The 26,248-nt window shown below is 43.0% G+C and overlaps 1 protein-coding gene across 1 annotated transcript in view; it reads left to right on the forward strand.

Moving 5' to 3' along the window:
- The first annotated feature begins 953 nt into the window (after positions 1-953).
- The window catches only part of ADAMTS6 (ADAM metallopeptidase with thrombospondin type 1 motif 6), a 151,235-nt gene continuing 125,940 nt past the window's right edge, over positions 954-26,248 (forward strand). Inside the window, exon 1 of the mRNA XM_083356960.1 lies at positions 954-1,188. The gene's annotated coding sequence lies outside the window, so the exon portion shown is untranslated. The remainder of the gene's footprint in view (positions 1,189-26,248) is intronic.

The raw sequence follows: 26,248 nt of genomic DNA on the forward strand, positions 1-26,248 counted from the left end.
GCGTGTAACCATCAAACTAGTAACCACTGATGGTTTCACACGCTCAGTTGTGTATCAGGCTAAGTTAGTACAAAGAAAAGGAACCGAATGCTTTGTGTTCTTTTCCTGAAGGGGCGACGGGGTAATCTTTTCTTTAGTAGGGATAACACCGCTGCAAGTTAACTGCAGTCCGAAGGTACCGGAGCTGATAAACCTCACACCGAGGTCGCTCGTTTGTTCTTCCGCCTCCCTCAGTTTTGAGTACACCGTCCAAGCCAGTGGGCGGAAGCCGCCTGGTTTCAGCGGTCATTTAAGTTCCCCGAGCGCGGAAGATTTTTCCAGAGACACCGGATCATCCCGAGTCAAGTCGCCTTTCCCCCATTTCAGCAGAGCAGTTTTGAAGCAGCCCGTCTGACCGAAAGTACGAGCAGAATCACGCGGCCTGGGGAAGAGTCCTGAGAGAGAGAGAGAGAAGGGCGCTATGGCGCGGGCAAAAGAAACAAACAGTCGGCGGGGGGGGGGGGTTTAAGTTTACATTGACCTAGCCCACTCCATTACCCCTTAATTGTACCTCTGCCTTCCCCTCCTCCTCCACGTAATGGCCCGACATGCGCAGGAGTGCCAGCGGCACATTGCAAACTGACGTCAGCGTGCCCTCCCAGGCCAAAATAGTCCGCTTCTGCTGCAGCTCTAAACTTGGCTAAAGGCCGGTAGTGAGAAGGGATCTCGAGCTACTTCAACAAAAACTTTCTCTCCAGCCTTTCCTGCTCCCTCTTCCCCTCCTTCCTTCCCTCTCTCCTTCTTTTGAATGGTATTCACATCATATTTCTGCCTCGAAAGGGTGGCCAAGAAGCAAACCCTAACTCCAGATTAAGTCTCTTCTCCCCGCTCTCCCCGTTTCTTCTCTCTCCCCTGTTCCCTTCTCTCCCACCTCTCTCTCTCTCTCTCTCTCTCTCGGTTGTAAAAAGACAAAAAAAAAGGCAGGGTGCTTAAGACAGGCTGGATAAGCCGATGGCATCCCTCTTTCCTGCTTAGTCTGTCCAGTTTGTCTCAGTTTAGGAAAAGCTAGAGGATTTTATTCTGCTCTAGAATTTACCTCTGGCTGGCTTTTGCCAAGAGGGGGAAATCAGAGAGGAACACGGGACCCGTCCAGTCCATTTGCCATTGTCTGAAAGTCACTTTGTAGCAAAGAAATTGAAGATGAGAACGGTAAGGAAAGCTTTGACGGGCTTTTTTGCCTTATGATTTTCTTGTCTCCCGCACAGATACGGAGTGGGGGGTGATTGGTAAATACACTGGGCGATCTGGATTTGCAATGGTTTCGGAGAGATCTCTGAGCGGTGAGGATTAATGTGGGCGGGGGGGGGGGGAGACGAGGGGCGCAAAGACTCTCTGCGGCAAAGCAGCTGGGTTTAACAAGTGTGCGCCTAAAGGAGCGGAAACGCTTCGCTGAGAACCCTGCAAAACATCTGGCCACGAATAGGAAACTGGGTGTCTGCGATGCTTTGCTTCTAATCTAAACCCGTTACTTGGCATTGGGCCGCCCAGTGTCTATAGCAATGGGGAAGACAAGTGCGCGTTTTTGTGCATGGACGCGAGGTTGGCGTTGATGGGATCGTTCGAGCCTTGGTGATCCACTGAAGGGAAGAGGGACCTTCAGCTCCTTCAGGGACTAACGGGAGAGGTGGAAGAGCGGAGCTTTGATTTATTCGGCGATCCGGAGAGCTTTGCTAGAGCTTCTGGAATCGCGGTGGGGCTGCTCAAAGCGATTGCGGGGGGAAAAGGTGGCGGCGAAGGTGCGTGGCCGGAGAGCGAAGGTAGGGATGGAGGACGAATTTCTGCGTCAAGACTCCTTGTATTGGCTGGTTCCTTTCACTTCTGTGAGCGCGGAGAGAGTCAGTCCCAGACGCTTGTTTTCAGCTGGGCTGCTTCTGCAACTCCTACGGGCCTCGCGCCAAGTGTCTGGGCTACACGCGTTTTATCCAAATAGATTTAGCGCTGCTGTCTGGAAATGGGCTGCTGAATGTTAACTTTAGGATCAGCTCCATTAGAACAGCTCCAGACTCTTCCCTCCGATTGGGGGAGAGGAGGAGGGGAGGAGGAGGGGAGGGAGGCAGGCTTTTGTTCTTTCTACTTCTCTTGAAGGGGGGGAGATATGTTCTTTTGTACGACGTAGGATTGTGTGTGTGAGAGAGAGAGACGGGGGGGAAGGACTTTTTTAAAAAAAGTTTTGTCTGGACTTCTAGCAGTAAAAATGACAGCCGATCCCTTGGAGAGTTAAGAGGGGGAGACAAGGAGGGCGGCGCAAAGTTATACGAATCGGTTCAGTTTTGCCCCCTCCCCTCCTCCACCACCCAGGTGGCAGTTGATCTGCGGAGCTGCCTTGCGAGAGGAGGAACCGCAGGCGCCTCTTTCTTCTCGGATCTGCAGCCGTCCCTCGGCTGACTTGAGAGTAACCCTATCGGATTCCGTGAAATTTGCCTCCCGGAGGATAGGCAGGCGGCAGCCTTTTCCTTTCAAAGCCTTTTCTCTCCCCAAATTATACACCATTGAAAGCCGAAGCGAATAAGTCCCCGCGTCCACCTTTTGGGTTTTTTTTTTTTTTTTAAAAAAAAAAATCTCCCGTCCTCTTGAGCGTAGAAATTCCCGGCTGCGAAGCCCGAAACGGTCGAGCTGTGGCGGCGCCAAGGTGGTTACCTGGGATCGCTTTGGCAGCGCTTATCCCAGGTACCCCCTCCGCAGCCCCCGGGGACCGCCTTAGAAACCTCCGGCTCCCCGCTTCTCGCAGCCCTCCCCGTCCAGACGCAGCCCTCTCCCGAGTTCCGCTCAACGCCAGCAGACTCGGCGACTCGCCTGCGAGCCAAGCCAGGGGGATGGGCCCGGCTTCGCCTCTCGCCTCGTCCCCGTAGGGAACCGGAGCGCCCGCCAAGGAACAGAGGCGCCTCTTGCCAAGGGCGGCGTCGCTGCCAGACACCAGCCGGGTAGATCAGCGTTTTCCAACCTTAGGAACTTGAAGATGCGTGGACTTCAACTCCCAGAATTCCCCAGCCAGCATAGCTGGCTGGGGAATTCTGGGAGTTGAAGTCCACGCATCTTCAAGTTCCTAAGGTTGGAAAACGCTGGGGTAGATGCGCTAACCTGAAGCGGCGAGGGGCCCCGTGTCCAGCGCGTAACTGGCTGGCGAGGCCGTGACCTTCCCTCTTGCTCTGGTCTTACGCGCAGCGCGGCATCCGGCCAGGCTCTCCCTCCTCCTCCTCCTCCTCCTCCTCCTCCTCCTCCTCCTCCTCCTCCTCCCCCTCTGCTCCGCCCGGAGCCAGACCTGGCGCGACTAAATGCCCGGCGGTAACCGGGCTGCAGGTGGGACGGGGAAGGCGAGCAGCACCCGCGGGGAAAAAAGAGGATGAGGCTGGAGAAGGAGGTTCATTGACCAAAAGGCGCCTGCCGCAGCCGGCGGAAAGCCGCTCGCTTCGGGTCCGCTGCTGCAGCCGCTGCCTCTGGAGGCGGTCCCGGGGCCGGCGGTGATGACTGACGAGCTGTGGGGCGCGGAATGGTGGCCAAGGCTCCGAGGGGACGAAGGAAGGATGCGGTCTAAAGGAGACAGACCGGGGCAGGGGCGGCGCAGCTGCTACCTGTTGACTTAAAACAGCGTTTCCCAACCTTAGGAACTTGAAGATGCGTGGACTTCAACTCCCAGAATTCCCCAGCCAGCTATGCTGGCTGGGGAATTCTGGGAGTTGAAGTCCACGCATCTTCAAGTTCCTAAGGTTGGGAAACGCTGACTTAAAAGAAGCCGGGAGTGGGTTGAATTTGAGGGCCAGGAAGAGCTCCGCTTGGAGCGCGGGGTAGGTTAGGCGCTCCTGCTCTGTAACTGGATGCACGTACCCAAAGAGAGAGGGTGTCAGGAATGCCACTGTCCATACACAGAGTTGCCTCTACTTGTTTTCCCTCTTTCTTCCACTCTCCAGTGCCCGGTTGAAGATTAACAATGGTGTCCTTGGGGCTATGAGTTGTGTTGCTTGCTTGCAGACTTTGTCGTGACCCAGCTAGGGAACTTCATCTGTGCAAGTTAGTGTGGGATTAGTTCCCTGCATTTATATAATACTTGTTTGCCCACTAGTTGACCCTGAGCTATATATTTTTTCTTCTGCCAGTAGTCCTCAACAAGAGCTGTCCATTGATGACCATTCAAAGCTAGAATGGCTCGGAAAGGGTGCTTAATCATGTGTAAAGCACTTCTAGCCATCATAAAATCTCTCTCTCTCACACACACACACACTCACTCTCACTCTCACACACAGAGTCACATGATTGTGATCTGGAGGTTTGGCAACCTGTTCACTCTTACAACTGGTTGCCAAGCGTGCTAGCATCACATGACTTCCATTTGCAATTTTCTCTGTTGGCCTTCCCAGAAAGTCAGTGGGGAAGTTGGCAGGGAAAGTTGCAAGCTGCTGCTGTCTGCAGAAGGATTTCCCCTTCCCTCAAAATATGAGGGTGGGGCAGGAATCTTTCATTGGGATACAGAAATGAAGCAAGAATCTTTGTGATTCCCACTTAGCTTCTCCAGCCCAGTTCAGGAGTTGCCTTCTGCACATGGAGGGGAGAGGTGGAGAGAGAGGTGCTTGTGCAACAAGCTGAAGAAAAAAAAACAAGAGATCTCCCGAATCGCATCCATGCTTTGTTTCTCCAGCCCAATGCACAGAGGGAAGAGAAACTTTTCAGAAGGGCTGCAGAAATGCAGATCAGATCCCAAAGATTTCTGCAGCCCCTTGAAGGAGTTTCTCTCCATGCATGGTGGAGAAAAGAACTCCTCTGAAGGGCTGCTTGGATCCTGAAAACAAAGCTTGGATCCTGACAACCCGGTTTGTTTCTCCACCCCAGTGCAAGAGTTCCCTTCCATGCATGAAAGGCAGCTGCCTGCCTCCTTTGTACTGTCTGCTTAATGGCCCATGCAGTTGCTTAAGAGCTACAACTAGGAGAGCCAGGATTGTATTTGTTGAATGAAACAATCATGTGGGTGTTTCACTCAACAACCAAGGTTTTGGTTCCAGTTGTCATAAATCAAGGAGTTGGAAACAGAGAGGTAGAAACTTAAAATCGCTATCATGGTATCTTTGGAACAAGATACAGTAAATACCCTTCCAAGCCTTTAGCAAGGTTTCTGAACTTTCATTCATCAGAATGAAACACCCTTAGAAAAAGGAAGAGGGGAAAAATGGGAAAACTCCTGTAGCAATTCATCAGTCCCATATAGGCAGACCCCTATGTGGTTGGATTTATCTCACTGGCTGTGGGACAAGATGCAAAGGAAAATACTATATACCAATGGTCTCAAAATATGATACTACTCATTCCTGTCTGCCTCCATTTCCAAGTGGATGTCATGGCTGGTAGGTTGCTTTGGCACCTCTCTGTTTCAAAAATAAGTACTGAGCCAACCAACTAAGGCTTCCCTGCAAAGAGCCTTACAGTCCTTACTCCAGCCTCTGCTATGGCAAGCTTTCTAAAATAACTGTTCAGTGCAGAAGGAAACTGAGGTGAATGTCAATGTAACTATATCACGCCCTCCCTACTGCTAATATATTTATAGCATTTTAATTGTAGCCTATTGAAAGAGAGGAAAAAAAAGGAAGGCTTGTGCAAGTCAGGAAAAGGCTGCTAAGCTAATCACCTGCACCTTCGTGGAATTCCCTTGTGCATTATTTATTGCCTCTTTTCTTCACTTAGTCTCTCCTATTCCAGAGAGCCTTTTTCCATTAGGCATAACATTAATCCAGGTGCACGCAGCTCTTTTTTTTCTTTTAAATAACATCTAAACCAAAACCATAATGGACAGCTGAGATCATTAGTCCACAGAACGCTCCACATGATTCTCAAAGCATAAAATTTGTTTTCAGATTATGTTTCTTGCCTTAGAACTAAGTGCTGGCTCTCTGTAGTAGAAGCAGCACTTGAGAGTCCTTTGATCAGCATGACGGAGGTTGCTTCCATCTATCATCTCCTTAGTTTGTACTATGTAGAAATGGTCATTAAAATATTTTTTGCCTTTTAAAGCCAGTTTCACAGATACCTCAAGAGAATGACAAATGGGACATGCCTTGTCTTGTATTTATATATATGTCAGGAATATTGCCTTTGATAATCTACTTAATACACTCCAATCCATGCTTGGATATGAATAATTTGGAATAAACATAGTGTGACAGACAATGTTTTCTAGACTGGCTTCTTTTCTAAAGAGAAACACTACAAAGAACTGCAGTTTTCCCTTGTGGCATTAAAATTTGTGAGAAATTCAACTAAGCCCAAACAACTGCAAATTTGATTTGGGCAAAACTATGGCGTGCAAAATAATAAACTTTAGATATACATATATATTATAGTGACACATTAGATTTATTTGGTATATATTTTGAGTCAAGTAATCATGGTCTTAACCCAGAGAAGGTTAGTCACAACTCTCACCCTGTTATGAAATTAATGCAAAATTGAAACAATTTTGCATAATGAACTTGATGTAGCAGATTTTAATTTAGGAAATAATTTAGACATATCAGGTTGAATAAAAATAAGTGCTGCAAGTGTAAATCTGTAGACTTGGGGGAGAAATATCTGAAATGTACACTATATTAGGATTCAGAGATAGCTTGAATAGGTTTGCAGGTTTTTTATACAGGATTTGTCTATTTAAAATTGTTTTCAGACAGAAATATCATTTTTAACTTCAACTTGTTCATAATGTCAGTTGACCACTGATATTTATTACTTCTGAATGTAGTTAGATCCAAGTCTTTTAAGGTAACAAACATTGGCCAAGATGTTGAAACTTCTGTCTTGGGATCAGTGGTAATTTGCAGTCACACGCACACCTCAGATGTCTGGCAGAATTGGCACTTACCCAGAGTCTATTTTAGTCTATAGGCTTCTATATGATCAAGAATTTTTATGCTCCATCAGAGGTTTTTTTTAGTAAGAGTTAAATCCCTGAAATTCTGAAAATTTCCAGAATATTAATATCATCTGCTTCTTTCTCAAACAACCTCAGAAACCTTTTATGTGTTTGAAATGCATTGGCCCTTTTCTTTCTATTTTACCAGTTTGGAGGGGCAGGAAAATTGAGGAAATGAAATAGATTTATATCTAAAGCAGGAATGTCAGTATACAGTTTGAACTTAAAATTCATGATGGCTGCTGAGTACAAATTAGTTATAAGTAATCTGGACTGATCATAATAGTCTGAGCCAACTAATTTTTCACCTTGTGGGTCATTGTGCAATTTTGTGGAAAAAAACAGGTAATGATTCATATTAATGTCCACAAGCAAACAACTATCATTGGTGGCTCCCCAAGCATGATTTGTAGATGGCTATGCCATACATTGAATCACATGCAATCTTCTGCTTGTTTATGCATGAATATGTCAAAAATTTAATCTCTTTACTGCCAACAAACAATGGAAGGTATGAGGTGAAAGATAGGGATTTCCAACACTGGAAGAGATGATCAGTTGAATATGGCATGAAAAGGGTGGCATGTGGACTAACTTGTGAACAGCATGCAGTCCTTCTACATTCTTATATCTCCTTGCTCTCCAGATCCAAGTTCTTGTGTTTGATAGTTGCCTCTAGATCCTTGACTTCACAGATCCTATGAACTTTCTTCGCAATAACTATGGACATATTTGCATGAGTATCTAATTATTTTTTAGATAATATCATCAGCTTTTTCAGGGATCAAAAAAGACACCTTCATGGACTGCAGTTAAACCAATATCCCTTGTCTCCTCTTCTTGTTTTCTTCAGCAGAAACATACTTTGTAGAAACATGGTCTATGATTATGGACAGCACCACATTTTATTTTCCCAGACTCTTTTGTCTCCTCTCCTAGATCCCTCTTTTTCTCTGAAATGCAGCTCCACTGCCACATCTTGAACAAAGCACGTGTGTATATGCCATAGATTGGGACTGGATTACTTTCAACTGCTTTCATAAGCAGCTGACTTCCAAGTGGGTGAGCCCTCATCTAATGGCTCCTGAAGCAAGGCCTTGCCCATATCCTCATAGTCCAATTGTGCAACCCATTCTCTAGTGATTCTCAAACAGGAGTCTCAGGACTCCTTTACATTCTTAAAAATAATTGAAGATCCCAAAGAACTTTGGTGGATTATATGTTCCAGTATGTACTGTATTAGAAATTAAAATTGTGAAATATTAAAATTTATTATCTGTTTGAGTTTGTGGACTACACTTTGAGAAATGCTGCTCTAGGGAGACGTTTGCAATGCAATTTTCCATTCCTTTTCCTCTTTGATATGAATGCACCTTTGGTGCGCTGTGTGAATGTGTAATAGTTGTGGACGGCTCTTTAGAAGGACACTTGAGATGTAACTCCTCTTTCATAGGAAGTCTTGATTAAATTCTGGTCTCAGGGACTAACATTATATCCCTGGCATTTAGCTGTTTCACCTAGAGACTTTTCATATGCTGCTGGCAGTAGTGGCTTCCAGATCATTGGCTAGAAATACACGGATATCTGGGGGGCTTTGTGGTTCTCCAGAATGTGACTCTGCTAGTGCTGGACAGGGGCTGTTGGCATCTTTATGGCTGGTATGGGGTAGTAGCAGGTTTCTATAGTGTCCATGGAACAAAAGACTATCTGTGGCACTTGTTCTATTGGAGGGGGCAAACATAAAATAAAAAGGCTATGTAACTAATCTACAGGGGTGGGCCATTCGGACCATTCATGTTTCTGAAATGAACCTCCAGAAGGCAGGTACAGACAGGACAAAGCCATGATGCTGTCTGTGCAAGCATGCATTCTGCGCAGAAATGTTTGTGATAAGCATGCTTAGGGCATGTTTGAACTTGTTCTGGGGTTGTCTTTCTGAGCATGTGCTGTTAACAGTAGTGTCTGCAGGTGGATATGAACTTCAACAGTTTAAACCCTGGCCTGCATTTGATAATAATATGGCAGTCTCAGACTCCAATGAAGAGTATAATAAAAGGGGTGCCAAGGCAGAATCTGATGACAATTTGCTTGATGTAAAATTGATTCCTGAGCAGAAATGTGGGGTCACAGAGTTAGGAAAAGAACTAAGTTATATAATATTAATGAGAGCAAGTATAATATGATCATCAATCACTATCATTGTCAGTTCTGTCAGACACCAAATGGTGAATCTGTTTCCATTTTTCCTTCAGAATGTGAGGAAGGTGAACTGTTTGCCAATTTTTCCATAATGGTATCAATATATACCATTGGGAAGGGAACACAGGCCTTCCCCATCACGAGGACAAAGGACAATGAGTTAGAAGGTATAGTATTTAACTCACACGCATGTAGAAAACTAAGGTTACTCCACACAAAGAATGTAAGAAAATCAAGGGTGGGCAGTGCAAGGAGAAATTAGATAGCCTGGAAGGACATTTATGTTTTTTGAAAATAATATTTTACCCCAAATTAGGCACAAGATATATCATTTATGATTCTGAATGTTGTCAAGAAATAGGAGTGCACATTCTGAAATGTTTATGCTATGGATATGCTGGAGTATGAGGTTGTTCTGAAGTGGGGATGTTACAGTAATAATTGTCTGAAGAAATTTGTGAAAATATTTGTACAACCTAAGTTTAGAGAATGTACGTTTATCACGCACAATGCCAAGGGTTGTGATGGATATCTAATCCTTAGGCAGCTGATCCATGAAAAGGTTCAGATTCCACTTTTAACTCAGGCTGCTAAACTGTTATGTACAACCTGCCATCATTTAAGATTTGATTTATTGATAGCCTCTCCTTTTTGCCCCTTAAATTAAGTAAACTACCCAAAGCTATGAGTTTCCTAATTTGTTCAATATAGCAGAGAATCAAGATTATGAGGGGCCGTTGCCTGATGCCAAGTATTGCAGTCCTGAAACCATGATGCCCAGTGAGAGAGAAGAATTTAAGAAATGGTGTGCTGCTAATAGAGGTAGCATGTTTAAGCTCAAAAAAGGCCTTGCTTACTTTTGCAGACAAGATGTTAAGATATTGAGAGAGGCCTGTGACTGGTTTAGGGAACAAGTGTTGAAAATGACAGAGTGTGATATTTTCACTGGGTTAGTTGGAGACATTATTGAAGAATCTGAGATTTGATGCATTGACCCCTTCCAGTATGTTAAAATCAGCCTCTATTTGCATGACTCAGTACCAATCCATGCTTTTGAAGAAGAACACCATTGCATTAGCCCAGGGGGGTCTTCAAACTTGGCCCTTTTATGACTTGTGGACTTAAACTCCCAGCATTCTTCAGCCAGTGTGCCTAGTTGAAGAATTCTGGGAGTTGAAGTCCACAAGTCATAAAAGGGCCAGGTTTTGAAGACCCCCGCACTAGCCCCTTTGGACAATTACCAGAAGACCCTGGAAAGCTATCCTGTTCTCATTATACCCTGATTGATATATTAGCACACATGGAGAAACTCAATATTTAGCATACTCTGCAAGGAAGTGAAAAGCAGGTAGGCGTTTACTTTTGGATGCATTTTCTATCATAAATGTAATCCCCACAGCCTTTGAATTTAAATGTTGATTTTTTTCATGGTTGTCCTGTATGTTAATGTACCAATGACTACAACAGCTTACTTAATTCAAGCTATAGGGCTCTGAATGCATGTAATAGAATGAAAGAAGAGCACCATAGGAGTTTGGGCTATGTAATACACAGCATCTGGAAATACAAATTGAATGCCATGGTGAAGAGTGATGCCACTTTGAAGCATTTTCCAATAGAGAATAAATTCCCAACAAGATGGGGTTTTTTTTCCGTGGTGGTGGTAGAACAAAAGCTACATGCCTCTACTATGAACCAAAGCCTGGGGAACAAATTTCACCAGTTTATATCCCTTTGTGAATAAGAACAAGGTATATTGGTCTTATTGGTTACCCACCAATCATTTATCAAAACTTTGGGGATATAAAACAATATTTTGGCCTTGCTAAAATTAAAGTGTACCAATGGAGGAACCTCTGCTTTCCAGTTCCACCCCATTAATCAGGGGAAAAATTATTGTTTAGTCTGTGTGCAATCTGCACAGAAAAGTAGCAGATCACTGTGTAAACACAATGATGAAGAAAGAACCCTATCTGGAACATAGTGCACTATTTATTGAATGCTGCTTGAGCGGAAGGTTACGGAATTACAGAAATCTACAAGAGCTTGAAAGAAAGACAAATGTTATTTTCTGGTTATATTAACATGCATCTCAGACAAAAAGCAGGAGGCCAGTGCTTTACCCTGATTAGTGCCAAACTGAACAGGATAAAGAACAGTATATTTGTGATTATGTAAAGGAGGAAAGTGTATGCTTATAGTGTGAGCATATTGAAGTCAACCCTGCTAAAATGCAGATCGCTAAACTCTTTAAACCAGGGTAAATTTGGGCAGAGCACCAACTAATTACATCTGTGGTGATTCAAAGCAGATAATTCATCAGTCAGAAGGCTGTATTGGGCCATTACTAGGAACTGCGATAACACTGATCACTAATCTATTGATATAATGTCATAGGGACTCCTGCTTGAGCAGGGGGCTGGACTAGAAGACCTCCAAGGTCCCTTCCAGCTGTATTCTGATTCTGATTCTAATTCTATTGCTCAGGTAAACATGAGCATATCAAGAAAATGTATTTGGTGTCATGTCATCAGATAGAGCAGCTACAAGGCAGAGTCTCTACTGTACGGACTACTGGCACAAGCTATTTGGATAATGACATGTGATTCATTCTTCAGAGGTCTAATTTGAGTGAGGACATCAAGATTAAGCTCTACAGTTTAGTGCGGCAGAGGTTTCTAAAGCAGAATCTGAGAAGGGTACTTTGACTCTCATTTACCCACCAGAAGACTCTTGATCACCCCAGCCTTACCAGAACTATCATCGCAACGGCTTCCACAGGATGCAGTAATGCAGGAGATCCTAGATGGGGTGAGCACCTGTTATAGGAAAAATGCTGAACTTTTGTTGAACAAAATGAAACAGCATTGGCACATTATGGTCTGGAATTACCATGGTACATTTTTATACAAGAGGTCCCACTTCCTGGTACTAATATTTTAGAGTTGGTGAAAGGGACTTTGCAATGCTAAACACATACTGTGAAACAAACCCTAATATTTGGAATGAATTTATGAGTGCCATGGCTGTGATGAATGTTCTAACAATATTGCTGTGTCTAACTCTGTTAAAGAACAATTATTGTAGAAAAGCTGACAGAGTCTGTGGCTCTTAAGGATGTAAGTGACACTGTTTCTGTTATGACTGCACTTATTGAGGCCCCAGTGTCAAATCCTACAAGTGTCCTAAAGTTTAGTGACTAGCTCAAATTATAAAATGAATAAAAATTCTGTGAAACAAGCAATGCGTTTAAGTTTTTGTCTTTATTTTATGAAAAGCCCTACATGTTTGCATATGTTGATAATGTTTACATGCTCCAAGTCTCCTTCCCAACTTGATACTTTTTACAAACTGCTTTATCATTTGATCATTTGTATCATTCTTCTCAGAGTACAGCTTTAAAACATTTTCATAAGGTAAGCCTTTAAATGCTTCAGTAGAAAAACCACACTGTGCTGTCCACAAGTTATTACCTGGGGATGTTGCAATTGAAGCGGGTGAAATATGTACTTTTCAGCTTGCAGCTAAAAAAACTTCACAATGGAGCTGGGAAAATTGGAGTTATCTGATATTATACAATCAGTGTATAATAAATTTCCCATAGGATATTTTCATACTTCATTCTGTCAAAACACCACTGACAATCACACTTTTCTCTTTAGCACATGCATTTTATTGGCAATTCAGAGTTCAGAGGATCTAAATTTGACAATGGAAAAAAATCCCTCATCATTGTCATCACCATCATATTATCATCAGTAGATAAAGTGCAAATACACACTCCTTTCTGCCACATGTGGTGAACTGGTGTAAGGAAAACAACCTAGTTTTAAATACCGGGAAAACCAAAGAAATCATTGTCGATTTCAGAAAAGGCAGGCACAGCCACACTTCTCTGTGCATTAATGATTCACCTGTGGAGATGGTTACCAGCAGGGCTTTTTTTCTCATAGAACGCTCAGAACGGAGTTCCAGCACCTTTTTTGGATAGAACCTTGTAGGGTAGGCAAGGCGGGTTGTATGACGTGTGAGTTCCGGCACCTTTTTCTTTTACAAAAAAAGCACTGGTTACCAGCATCAAATTCCTGGGTGTGCAGTTAACAAGTAGGTTGGCTTGGTCGCTCAACAGCGAGACACTGGTGAAGCGGGCACAGCAGCGCCTGCATTTTCTGCGTCACATGAGAAAAGTACAGCTTCCTTCCCCTGTCCTGACCGCTTTCTACAGGGGGATGATCGAGAGCATCCTGTCATACAGCATCATAGTCTGGTTTCGAAGCATCACAGCTTCAGACAGGAAGGCGGTGCAGAGAGTGGTGAGAATGGCTGAAAAGATTATTGGCAGTTCCCTCCATTCCATCTAGGACATAGCACATAAGCATTGCTTGAGCAGGGTCCGTAAGATTGTCTGGGACACTACACATCTTCTTCACAACCTGTTTTCTTTGTTACCTTCTGGGAGGAGGCTTCATGGTATCCGAAGCAGAACATCCAGATTCAGTCACAGTTTTGTTCCATACAGTATTAACCTTGTGAACTCTAAAGCTTCCTCCTTCCGTTATGTATTCAAGATGGACAGTGATTAATATTTATATTTTACTTATATGTATGTGTACACTTTGAGAGCAAGCAACTAAATTTCATTTTTAATATGTGCCATTGTCCCCATAGTAAAAAAATGACAATAAAGGTTATCTTCATCACATGCACACCGTTTAGTAAGATCGTCTTCACTTGAGATATACCAAATTCACACTGGAAAAAACTTGCCTCTCATTGTCCTCATCCTCATTATCAGTAGATAAACTGCAAAAACACACTGCAGACCCCAGGCCACTTCTACAAGCATCTGTGGACTCTTCATCACTTGAGATGTACTGTATCTCATTAATGATAGATCGGTGTCACTGTTATATCCCAAAACAGAAACTGCAAAATATAAAAATTAACCTATTAAATGTGCTATCATCACCAGCCTGTTTTACTGCTTACTATATACTGTAAAAGCCATTTACATACTTATGCCTGTTCCTTGGATGGGTGGTAAAGAACTATTCATCATTTCACAGGCTGTCTGGTAAGTATTACCAAGCATGTCCTCTGCTTTCAAATATCCCACATCATGAACATTACAATATATTAGGTGGCAATCAGACAAAATCAGTCTGAAGTATCCTATTTCTTTATCAGGAACTCCACAGATTTTATTACAATCTGTCAAGAGGTCTTGACCAGCTCCATGAGATTTAATGCATAGCATCCCCTTTATTAAGGTCTTTTTTGGAATCTGAGGCTGCCATACTATTGTCAAATGCAAGCCAGAGTTTAAACTGTTGAAATTTACAACCACCTGCAGACGCTATTGTTATTAGCACATGCTCAGAATGACACTCCTAGGACAAGTTCAAACATGCCCTGATCATATCTGTTACAAACATGCCTGCGCAGCATGCACACATGCAGCATCACAGCTCTGACATGTCTGTAACTGCCCTCTGGAGGTTTATGTCAGAAACGTGAGTGCTCTGAATGACCCATCCTTGTAGAGTAGTTAATTTTATTCATAATACATTCTTTAGCTGCAGATATATTTGCTGACTTACTGAAAGTTTGTGTGAGATCCTTATCAGATTCACCACTCTTAATTTCTTTCCTGCCTTTCCTGCGGACCAGAACAATTATGATAAAATGCATGCTTAAATATATTTTGCAAAATAGACATTTCTTCAGGTTTTTTTTACAAATTATAAAATACAGTTGCAGGCAGTTTTTTTTAAGCTGATGAAAAAGTAGGGGACAAACCCCAAATTTCTAATGTTGAAACAAAACAAAATAAAAAAATCCATTGGTTCCCTTAACTTTTTTTAGTAATGATTTTGTCTCATTACTTGCTGGTTTGTGTAATGTTATGTTCCTGCTGGCCAGTGACCAATCAGAGTCATTTCTGACGGTGGTACTAGTCCATCATGTGCTCAATCAGTCAATAATGATTTTGCACCAATCAGAAGTGCTTCTGAGGGAGAGACTAGCATACCATGTGCTCAGTCTGTCAATTAAGACTTAGCACAAATCATAGGCATTTTTAGATCTGAAACAATAGCATCATAGTCAGCAGCTCTCAGTGAACTCCCCTCTGTGGATATGAACCAATCAGAAGCATTTCTGGGGGAGGGAATAAGACATTACGGCACTTCAGGGAGGTGGGGAGGTGGAAGTGATGCCACAAGGTGGGCGAAGTATACACACCATTAAAAAATTGTATATATTCATAATACTTAGGAGTCCTGAGGGAGCTGACATTGGAATGACGGTATTCTGGGGATCTGGGATATCTCCATTGCTCTGATCTCAGAATGGGTGGGGGAAGGACCAGGTTGTTTGAGGTTGCATTTGGCTGGATGGAATTAGTGCAATTTTTCTTGGGTGTTTGCTATCAAAGGGTGTTCCTGTAGTTATTTTTTGATGTTCTTTGGGAATAGGATAGGGTAGGGTGATTTCTGAACATTTCATTACCAGGCTAGGTAACATCTTCAGCGGAGTTTAGGGAATGTCAGTGCCAGTGTTCTTCTGTTTATAAGGGTTTCAGGTGTAACTACTATGAAGGGTATTCTACTATGAAGGGTAGAATAGGGTAGGGTAACTAAGTTCCACTTATTCTTTAGATGTGAATCACCTATTAACAACTGATGGTTGTAGCTATCACAGTTCTTAGGTAAGGCTCGCAGTCACTGGCACAATTTCCAGAGATATATTGGGAAAATCTAGGTAGTAGGAGCCATAATTTACATATCTATTAGATTGTGTTTGTTTGTTTTCTTTTGTGAGTATGTAGGAATATTTGAGATTTTTCAGGGATTTGGGCTCCACTTGTTTTCACTGTTGGTTGTAAGTACTTTCTAAAAGTGTAGCCAAAAGCAGTCTTTATGATGGATTGGGTGGGGAATATGGCTTTATTTCCCTGATTCCAGTAAACATTAGGGAGGCATCTTCTGTACCACTATTGCAGTTCAAAATGACAAGTGAGACATTCTGTGCCATTCTTTCTCTCCTGATCTTTTTCTTGAAAGACTAGATATGCAAAGTAGGATAATTTTTAGGGGTTTAGATGTTTCCATGACACTCATAACTGGATGGAATTAATGTAATGCTTTGCATGATGGAATTTGCTTGTGATTAAATCCACTCTTCTGGAGGTTAATTGGTAGGGTCAATTATTCCCTTCTTGATGTTCCTACATATTTAACTCCCTCTACATCTAATTAAACATCTAATTGGACTAGGAGCTTTAGGTAATATAGAGATATAACCTTTAATGTAGTGGTCACATCATCAGCTGGAGGCTTCAAAATTTAAATCGCATAAGATTAATTTAGTGCAGTGGAACCCTAGTGTAGGGGGAAAAACACTGAGCAAAGTATAGAAAATTATTATTAGAATTATTTAATGGGAAAGAAACAAGAAATATTCAAATGAACAGACTTTTTAAGTCTTTTAATAGACTAATTGCTAATAAGGTAAAGTCTCCTTTGAACTGAACTTGGCTGCTGGTGATTTCAAGAACTCATCCATGTAGTTTCCATAGCAACAATACATAAGTGGTTGTCATTGTCTTTTTCTCTGAGATATATACATGTAATGTACCTGGCAACATAATTAAGGAAAACAGCAATACATAATTTTCCCCTGCATGTTACAGGAAGCATTGTAGAGACATGTAAAATGTTATCAACTTGCTCAAGTTATGTGCAGCATGTGTTTCATTACAATTGATCCATTGCTAGGTCTATTCTGTGGAAGTGATGGAAATGAAGAAGCAGTTTTCTTTACCACTCCTGAATAAAAAGAATAAAGCCAAAGAATACCTGATTAAGAAATATCACCTATTAACAAGGAAGTTTAAGGAAGCACTGGAAATAATAAAGCAGCAAATAATAATTAAGAAGATCGGCAGTTATGAAGCTCAGATTGTACACTGTAGGCAGAATCTCCAATGCCAGTCAAATTAGAAATATTTCTATAAATCCAACAATGGAGAGACAGCAATGAACCAGTCAACATCTGACAGAGACAAAACAATGTACCCACTCATTGCCAAGCGGTTTAACAACATATTGCAAGGAGGTGAAATTGAAGATTAATTAACATCTGGTAAAGCCTACCTGATAATGAAAGATCTAACAAAAGAAGTAGTACCAGGCAACCAAGGCCAATTACATGCTTACTAAAAACTTTCAAATTGCTAAGTGATGTTGTAGCTGATGCAGTCCAATAGCATCTAGCTGAAAACCAGCTCTTTCCACCTAAGCAGAAAGGAAACCTCCCAAACAGCAAAAGGACAAAAGGCAGCTCCCCATTGACAAGATGATTTTGGAAAACTGTAAGGAAAGGAAGATCAACTTGAACATAGCTTAAATTGATTAAAAGAGGGCATTCAACTCCCTGCCTCATGATTGGATAATCCAAGTGCCTAAAAATAATAGGAACATTAGAAACTTTGTGCAGAGGTCAATGGAAGAATGGAAGACACACTTGTTGGTCAATGGTGATAGACCAAGAGAGGTTAATAATAAAGTTGGAAGGGACCTTGGAGGTCATCTAGTTCAACCCCCTGCTCAGGCAGGAAACCCTATACCATTTCAGACAAATGGCTGTCCAGTCTCTTCTTAAAAACTTACAGTGTTGGAGCATTGACAGCTTCTGGAGGCAGGTTGTTCCAGTGGTTAATTGTTCTAACTGTCAGGAAGTTTCTCCTTAGTTCTAGGTTGCTTCTCTCCTTGATTAGTTTCCATCCATTGCTTCTTGTCCTGCCTTCAGGTGCTTTGGAAAATAGCTTGCCTCCCTCTTCTTTGTGGCAGCCCCTGAGATATTAGAACACTGCTATCATGTCTATCATATCATATCATATTATATCATATCATATCATATCATATCATATCATATCATATATCATATATCATGTCATATCATATCATGCTATCAAGAGAGAAATCTTTCAAGGAGTCTTACTATCACCACTACTGTTTGTCATTGCATTGATTTGCCTATCAACAAGTCAGGCCATGGCTATCAAACATAAAGAACATCTGCAATAGTGAATATCTGTACTTGGGTGTAGAATGAGAGTGAAGGTTCATTCTCCGAGCATGTGGGTCAACCCACTCAATAAACTCCCTAGAACAATTTCTCCAATGCATCAAACATACCAAGATCAACAAGAAATTATGGTCTCTTTCGATGTCACTGCTCTCTTCTCCTCGATTGACCTTAGCCTGGCTAAACAAACCCTACACCACCTACTCAGTAAGCACCATACCCACAAAGATGATGCCGCTACAGAACACTCGATGTCCACAGACACCATCATGAAACTCCTGGATCTATGCCTCAACACATACTTCAAGTTCAATGGGAAAAAATCCACAAGCAGGTACACTCCTATCCGGCCTAATAGCAGAAGGAGTCATTCAGTGACTCATATCCATAACTCTACCCACCCTCCAATCAAAATTATGGACATGCTACATCGATGACACTTTCATCATCATCAAACATTCCTAAATTGAAGAAACACACAACCTGCTCAATAACATATTCCCTGAGATCAAATTTACACACAAAGAGGAAACAGACAATAGACTCCAATTCCTCAACATTGACATAAGGAGACTAGGCAATGGAGAACTGGAAACCTGCATCTACCACAAACCCATGCACACGGACCAGATCCTCAGCTTTGCAAGCAACCACGCCACTGCACCCAAAAGAAGCTGGGTCCAGACCCTCTTCAGAAGGGCCAGGACACACTGCAGCATCACAACACTTAGAAAAGTGGAAGAGAAATGGCTGCTTGATGTCTTTCTCTGTAACAGCTATCTAAAAATATTGTATTCTGACACACAGCACCCAAACCACAACAACCACCAGCCAACCACCACACAAAAACTAACCTTCCTATACACAAAAGGAGAGTTGGAAATGACAGCCAGAATTCTCCAACCCCTAGGAATAGCAATAGTCCATAACCCACAGCCACAATCCGCCAGGAATTATCCAGAACCAAAGAGAAGATACTGAAGGATGAAAGAAGCAATGTAATCTACAAAATCAACTGTAACCGTTGCAACTAATTATACATGGGACAAACATCACATCATTTAAAAACCAGGATCCACCGGCTGGTACAGAAACTCCATGATCCCAAATCCTTAATCTCTACCCACACTGACACCAAACAACACCAGTTCAATTGGAGCAACACAAAAACCATTGGTCATGCGACCATCCGCCACACTCATTGAAGCCTGGCATTCCACAAGCAATTTCATCAACAGACACATCAATCTATAACCAACCTACGAACCCCTCAGAATCCAAATCAACCACACAGCCAACCAGAGACAGCACCGACTCCCAACTAGCCCATGCAAGCCCCCTCCCACCAGCAGTTTACCTCCCAATGACCCTGGCCTGATGTAATCTCCCTATCACAAGACCCATCACAAGATTCTCATTGATGACTCACACCTGACCCATCACAAGATCCTCACTTGACACACCTACACCTGAAACCCTTATAAACAGAAGAACACTGGCACTGACATTCCCTAAACTCCGCTGAAGATGTTACCTAGCCTGGTAATGAAATGTTCAGAAATCACTCCCATGTCCTTTACATGGCTGATTTGATACTATATGGAAAAGTGCTATAAGAAATGAAATTGAATGTACAACCAAGATATTGCCATAGAGTTTGGACTGGAACAATGTGCCATCCTCACCACTAACAGAAAAAAATAGTGAAAACTAAAGGAATCAGGATGCCCTATGGAAAAAATATCAAGAACCTGTATAAAGACAATAATGGCAAATAGCATTGTTTAACAATGGCAACATCAAGAAAAAGGTTACGAATGAATACATCAGCAGAGTGGAGAATATCTTAAAGTATAAACTCATTGGAGGAAATACCATCAAGCAATTAGCATCTATGCAATTCCAGTCATTCACTGCTTGAATTGTGGGCTGACTTAAGCTGAATTAGAAGCCTTGGATAAGAAAAATAATGACAATTAATCGTGATATTGACATTCTAATCAAGGAACATAGGTGGGTGTGGAATGTGGTCATGTCAGACAGCTGAAGAGGAAAAAAGGGCATTGGAAGAATATCAAGGACAGTGAAGAATGTTATGTACTGGGCTTTTTGAGGGAATACCACGTGGGTTGCTGGAGCAGCTAACGGCTCTCCAGCAACCTAGACTACAAGTCTCCTGGGCTGCACTTGGCTATCTACAGGTGGCAATGGTTGATTCAAACCTATTGGCTGCTGCCTAGGGGCTAGACTATATATTGTGGCTGGTTGCAGCCATTTCCTCCAGTACAGTCACAGCATGAAATAAACGATGAGTTACCCTGTACTCTGTTTCACGTCTTCATTCCTGCATCAAAGAACCCGCTATTTAACAGTGGCAACGAGGCTGAGATCCTGCTTCACTGAATAAGAGGGATCTCAGCCTCGTTGCTGAGTCTACGAGGGAAAGGCAGTACACGCTGGTGGGAAGAGGCATTTCCCCCCCCTCTCTCAAGGTCAGCTAGCAAGCTACACTAGCAACCTTGTGCTCAGTGGACTCATTCCCTGAGCCTAGAAGCAGGATCCAGAAGAACACAGGAACCAGAAAGAAAGAATGCCGAAGGTCGGAAAACTGCGAGAATTTGACGTGAAACACCTGGAGGAATGGCCATCATATTTCTCGCAAGTAGAAAACTACCTCAGAGCCAATCAGATCGTGGAAGAAGGACTCAAGACCACAATGCTACTCTGCGTGTGTGGCCCAGCAACCTTTGATTTGGCCGAGAACCTTTCCATGCCGACACCAATCGAAGCAGTCTCCTACGCAGATCTCAAAAAGAAGCTAACCAGGCACTTCCAGCCCAAGATGTTTGAAATGGCTTGGCGGTTCAAGTTCGACCAAAGAGTGCAGCTACCCGGGGAGTCAGCTTCAGAATTCATAGCGGGCCTAAGGCAGGCTGCACACCTATGCAAATTTTCAAATTTAGAAGAGCGATTACGAGACTGGCTCGTCTGTGGCCTACGGGACACAACGCTTTAGCAGAGACTATTTGCTAGGCCAAATTTAACATTTTCTGAAGCACAGGACGAGGTGATGGTCGATGAAGCTGCCGGGGGTTGGAGTTCAGACAGTACAGCCTGCCAAATCAACAAAGTTTGAAGAAACGGTCCACCTTGAGGACGCCAAATGCACCGGAGAATCTTCCGAGGAAGAAGAACCTGAAATCAACTAACTCCAAAGGCAACCCAAAGCACAACACCGCAACAGCCTGCAGTGAGAGGACAGTTACAAGGCAGTTCTCTTACCGAGATGTAAGGGGTGCGGCGGCAATCATTTTCGTGCCAATTGCAGATTTTGTTCAGCCATGTGTAGAGCTTCTGGAAGGACAGGCCACATCACGGTGGTTTGCAGAGCCCGCCAGAGAGACCAGCCACCCAAACACCAGTTGGAGGAACCGACTAGGAGAGGTACTGGGGCCCAGGGTCCAGTTAGTGTGGAATTTTTCAGAAGCCATAGAAGCGTATGCTGCACCAGGGCTCGACGCCCCCTCAAACCCAAACTTAAGCTCATGGTAAAGCTACAAGGAGTTCCATGTAAGATGGAATTGGACTCTGGCTCTGCAGTCTCAATCATTTCTCACGACACTTTTAACTTCATGTGTAGGCGCAGTAACAATTGGGCCAAACTAAGACCCTCAGATATAATCCTAACGGATTTTCAAAATGCTCATGTTAAAGTTAAGGGAGAAGCCACTTTGCTGGTAACGTTTAAAGGGTTTTGGGGGCACCTGGATGTAATAGTAGTAGGGGGCCAGAGAACGAGTCTCATTGGACTCGATTGGTTTGATGCCTTAGGTATTCAGATTACTGGCATAAACCAGACACAAACTGCAGACCTCGCGTCAGTGTGCGAGGAATATGCGGATGTTTTTGATTCAACCCTTGGAACATACACAGGCCCGCCTATCTCATTTAAGCTAGATCCCAACGTAGTTCCAATCAGGGTTAAGCCTTGTAAGGTCCCCTTTGCCTTAAAACATAAAATTTATTCCGAAATCGATAATCTTGTAGAACAGGGCGTGTTACAGCCTGTTGATGGTGGGGAGTGGGAAACTCCTATTGTCACTCCACTTAAAGCCAACGGGGAAATTTGCATTTGTGCTGACTATAAATGCACACTAAATAAAGCCCTCAAGCAATACGCTTACCCAGTCCCAGTGGTCAATCATATTTTATCCTCCTTGCAAGGGGATACTATTTTTGCTAAACTTGATTTAGCACAGGCCTATCAGCAATTGCCGGTTGATGAGGCCAAAGGCGCGGCTCAAACGATTGTGACTCACAGAGGGGCATTCAAAGTTAAACGCTTACAGTTTGGAGTCAGTGTTGCACTGGGTATTATTTTGATGATGTTCATATTGCAGGGGAATCCGCTGAAGTTTTGGCCAGTAGGCTCAGGGCTGTCTTGCAAAGGCTTCGCGAAGCAGGCCTCAAATTAAAAAAGGACAAGTGTAGTATTGGGGTTTCTTCAACAGAATTCCTGGGTTTCCGAATTGATGCTAACGGCATTCACTCCGCTGATTCTAAAGTGAAGGCCATTAAAATGGCTCCTTCTTGGGTCTCCTAAACTTCTATCACACATTTTTACCTCATAAGGCAGCAATAGCAGAGCCCCTCCACAGGCTTCTAGATAAGAAAGATAAGAAATGGACTAACTTATATGAAAAAACTTTCCAGGACTTAAAAGCACTATTGTCAGAAAAGTCCACTGTAACTCACTACAAAGAGTCTAAACCAGTATGTCTTGCATGTGATGCATCTCCCTATGGGGTGGGGGCACTTTTAAGTCACATAGAGAAAAATGGGAAACAGGTTCCTATAGCATTTTACTCAAGGACATTGTCCTCTGCTGAGCGAAACTATGCTCAGATTGACAAAGAGGCCCTATTGCCGGAATAAAAAAATTCCATGACTATTTATATGGCAGGGATTTCACTGTCTACATTGACCACAAACCTCTGTTGGGACTGTTCACAACAGACAAACAACCCCCCCACATACTATCTCCAAGAATGTTGAGATGGTCTATTTTCCTATCTGCATGCAATTTTAAATTAATTCACAAACCGGGCAAGGAAATGGGCCATGCTGATGGCCTCAGCAGACAGCCACTGCTCCAGCTGCTAGAATATTGTCCATACAGGACATACCTGCATTTCCCCTCCATGCAGGGGACATTGCTGCTGAAACTGCCACAGATAAAATACTTAGTAGAGTGTTGTCATGGGTATACACGGGCTGGTTGGATAAAAGTCCAGGCTCAGAATTTCAGAGCTATTTTGTCAGGAGGCATGAGTTATCTGCCCATAAAGGGTGCATTTTATGGGGAAACAGAGTCATAATTCCCAATTCCCTAAGAGACAGGGTTTTACAATCATTACATGAAGGCCATCCAGGCATTGTCAGAATGAAAGCTTTAGCTAGAAGCTACCTTTGGTGGCCTGGCCTTGATAAGGCCATTGAGGCGCAAGTCCATGGTTGTTATACATGCCAGCAATCTAGGCCTGAAATGCCACAGGCTCCAGTTCACAGGTGGGAGGAAACGCACACTCTCTGGTCTAGGGTTCACATAGACTACGCTTGGCCCTTTCAGGGACAGCTCTTCCTTATAGTAGTGGATAGCCACTCAAAATGGCTGGAAGTAATTCCAGTTCCTAACATGACTACTGCTAGGACCATCCAGGTACTGAGAAAACTCTTTGCCACACATGGGTTGCCAGATGTCTTAGTTTCAGACAATGGGGCCCAATTCACTGCTGCTGAATTTCAGGCCTTCCTTAGAGCTAATCTCATCAGACATGCAACGTCTGTGCCTTTTCATCCATCTTCTAATGGTCAAGCTGAATGCATGGTGAGGACAATGAAGGAGGCACTCAAGTGCATTGGTACAGGTGACTAGCATCACAGATTGGCAGATTTTTTACTCTGCCAGCATTCTACGCCCTGCACTGCCACAGGCAAAAGTCCTGCAGAACTATGTTGGGGGAGGCGTTTGATCACTAAACTAGACAGGTTGCATCCACATAGAGTGGCAGCAAAAGCCTCTCGACCAAAACCCCTGAGGGGGCTGCACATGGGCAATTGGGTTTGGGCCAGGAACTATGGTCATGGGAATCTGTGGGTTCTTGGTCAAATTACCAAGGCATCTGGACCCCTATCTTAAGAAGTGGGGTTGGAGGGAGGGCGAGTTGTCAGATGACTCATTGATCAGCTCAGGAAACGGTTTCCAGAATGGCCACTAAGCGAGGACTGTGTGATAAGTCCCTGCCAAGGTCTTCAAACTCGCGGGCAAGCCAGCCCTAACATGGACTACCAGGACTTTTCCTTCTTAACTGAGATGGAACCAGAGGGAGAACTGGGGAGCTCTGGAATGCAACATAGACCCCCTAAAGGAGCAAGCCAACCAAACTTCAGCAACCGCTGTGCCTACTCTGCCGAACAGTCTGACTCTGGGGTGGGCCAACCTGGAGACACCAGCCAGAGTGCATCGAATCCACTTGACTCAGGAGCACAAAGGGACACAAGTCTACCCAGCCCATTGGGTAAGCTGGTAGACCACAAAGTGATGGGAACTCCGAGACATTCCTCTAGGGCATACCAGACTCATTCATATCTTGCAGATTACGTTGTAAAATAAAGAGATATGAAGCTCAGTTCAAAGAATGTAAGTGGGTGGTTCATTTGTTCAAGGAACTGGTGCCCAGCCCATTCTAGAAAGGGGACTACTTTTAGATTCATCTTTGCCATTAAACATTCAATTGTTTTCTGTGGCACAAAGGACCTTTTATTGATTGGTGTGTCAGCTATGGATATAGGTAGCTTAGCTTCAATAAGCTATGCCCTGGTAATCTTTTATTTAGATTACAGTTTTATAGGAAAGTGCCCCTGAAGGTCCACAGTTCAAAATACAGTTGCTAAAGTACTGGGGAGAGCCAGTTTAACATATGGAGAAGGTACCAGCCTAGAAATTGGGAGACTATGATTTTTAGTTCCGCCTTAGGGTCCACAAAGGACTGAGAAAACTAAATATATTATTACCATGTATTTTAGTGGATAAATTGAGAATGTTAGGCACCAAAGTGCACTTCAAAAATTGAGTTCAATGTATCCCTGAATGGTCTTATCTGCAAGTATGTATGGTGATACTTTTTAAAAAAGTACGGTAACCCATATACTTGCAGATAAATCAAACTAAAATACCATGAAAAATGTTCGACCTGCAAATAAATCAATTGTGAAAATTTAAAACAGAATCTGTTTTGGAAAATATTTATTGATACAAACTATGAAAACATGTGAAGTCCTTTATAATATATTGAAAAAACAATACAAAAAGTTTGAGAGTTGGCTTATCTGTTGGTAGTGTATTTTTCATTGTATTTTGGTTAAAAAAATTGGGGGGTTGCTTATCCACAGACAGGCCCACTGTACAGCATGCCACTTTTACTATCTGGCTCTCAGTTTGCTTTCAGCTCAATTCTGGCTTGAAACCAAAACATGTAAAGCAAATCCTTTTCACATCTATTTTTATCTAAGCTCATTTTTGGAGAGCCCTGTACAGAAGGTTTGCACAGAAGGAGATAATGGCAAGTGGCAACTTCATAGCAGGCCTTCTCATTAACAGCATGTCAACTTTAGAATATCCTTTCTAGTGAGGCACATCTGGCCCTTTTTTTTTCCTGCTGTCTCTTTGGTGCCAAAGATTTTTATTCTCTAAGGGCATTTAATTTAATTTTCTGCACTGTTGCTGCCATCTGTTGTTCTAATTAATGTTATCTTTTCCTCTATATAGTCAGCTGCTTTCAGCAACGTTTTTTATTGATTATTTTAACAGAATGGTTTATTATGTCCTTTAAAGGATTTTTGGCTGGATTTTTCTTGTATAGTGCTCTGAATGCTGCTGCTTCAGACTGAGTAGCAGATTTTAGAAATAAAGACATTTAGTTGAAATTTATTAGGAACATAACATCCCTAAGATTAGGCTGCATGTACTTT

Source organism: Vipera ursinii, assembly GCF_947247035.1.
Source record: "Vipera ursinii genome assembly, chromosome: 2".
NCBI classification, from domain to species: Eukaryota; Metazoa; Chordata; class Lepidosauria; order Squamata; family Viperidae; genus Vipera; species Vipera ursinii.